Source organism: Euleptes europaea, chromosome 5 (assembly GCF_029931775.1).
Source record: "Euleptes europaea isolate rEulEur1 chromosome 5, rEulEur1.hap1, whole genome shotgun sequence".
Taxonomy (NCBI): domain Eukaryota; kingdom Metazoa; phylum Chordata; class Lepidosauria; order Squamata; family Sphaerodactylidae; genus Euleptes; species Euleptes europaea.
Genome location: NC_079316.1, coordinates 70,076,018 through 70,076,326, shown reverse-complemented (window position 1 = coordinate 70,076,326; position 309 = coordinate 70,076,018).

The window sequence follows — 309 nt, the reverse complement described above, 5'->3', positions numbered from 1 at the left end:
CAAATAGTGCTTGGGTGGGGGGGACACTTTTAAAATCCTTTTATCTGGTGCAAGTAATTACATTTTACCCACTCTGCTGTCAAGAAAGCCCAATGCCTTCCACCCTATAGTTTAGCATACAAAGAAACAAGAATTCCAGGGTTATGAAATTCTGTTGCTGTCTCCACAAAAGAACAGTGTGCAAATGGTATGAAACAGTCGTACATTCTCTGGTTATGATTATGAAGTATAATCTCTTAAAGCAATTTCAATGCAGCAGTTAGCACTAGCCACCTAAAAATGTACATTCATTCTCATTTTTAAGATATG